The sequence below is a fragment of the Bidens hawaiensis genome, unplaced genomic scaffold (assembly GCF_021521415.1).
Source record: "Bidens hawaiensis isolate Kalapana, Puna unplaced genomic scaffold, B.hawaiensis_p1.1 tig00013250_1, whole genome shotgun sequence".
Lineage (NCBI taxonomy): Eukaryota > Viridiplantae > Streptophyta > Magnoliopsida > Asterales > Asteraceae > Bidens > Bidens hawaiensis.
Genome location: NW_027492120.1, coordinates 382,022 through 383,304, shown reverse-complemented (window position 1 = coordinate 383,304; position 1,283 = coordinate 382,022).

Here is a 1,283-nt window from a genome sequence, read left to right as displayed (position 1 = left end):
ATTAGTGAGTTTTCATGTTTATGGGTTATGACCCCAAACCATTTATAAAATCATAAACTCTTGAACACATAAGCTATTTTAAGCCCATAATACATGATTTTTAAATAGCCCGTGAACCCGTAAACTGGTTTAAGCCCTTAACCCATGATCTTTATTAACTAAATTAATAATGATAAGATTTGGTTCAAATCTTTTTAATGATTAACAATTATATTTGTTTCCTATTTTAAGGGGATTCAAATCTTTTAAGAAAATATTAAAACTTCTAAGTTATCCAAGATTTGGAAAAATATTTCTCTAAATAATCATTAACAAATTTTAATCTAGATTTTGAACCAACATATGTATAATTTTCGATAATAATGATGAACATGAAGAACAGCATCGAAAATTTTAACAATTAAGCATAAAAAAAACTTGGAATCGAAATCTTTAAACATGAAATTAACAGATTTCGAAAATATTAGAATTTACTAAATATGAATTTTAGCTATTTAAACAATTTCATGTATTGTTTTTGTAATAGAACATGAAAAAAAAACCTAAAAAATTAGGGTTTTTCAAGTTTTAGTTTATGTCTTTGATTCAATTCCAGATTTACGGAAAAGATGAAGAACTGATTAATCAACATCACTCTGATGCCACATGTTGATCAGTTCATCATGTAAGTAATATAAAACATGATAAATGTTAAACCTATGAACCTGTTACAACATGAAGAGTAGTAACCGCAGCAGGGTATGATGTAATCGACATGCTTGTCATCTTGATCGAGTTCCCCTTTAGGATGTATAGTTAAGGATATTTAGGGTTCTTGAGAGGAACCCGGTTTAGAAGAGAGAGGGGACACATGATTTACTTATGTGTGTGAGATTAGGTTATGATGTTAATTTATTCTCTCTATATATACACCCAAGGGAAAACCCTTTATTAGCTATTAAGAGTAATATGGTCCATCAACAGTTACCAAGCTAATATATAATAAGGTATAATTAATTATTTTGATCTATTATTATATAAATAGTAATGATGGCCATATAAATAAATATATAAAATATATTTATTCTTACATTCAGTACCCTACCTCTACAAATATTTAGATACTTTTTTTTTACTTATATTTAAGCTATTAAATATATTTTTTTAAACTAAGTAATGTTATCATTTTAATACATTTTCCAATGTATCACATGTTAGTTGCATACATAGTGACGTGAAAAGAGAAGAATGTTGCCCGGGAACATAGTTGTTCCTATAGGAGAGGATCAGTTTGTAAGAAGGGG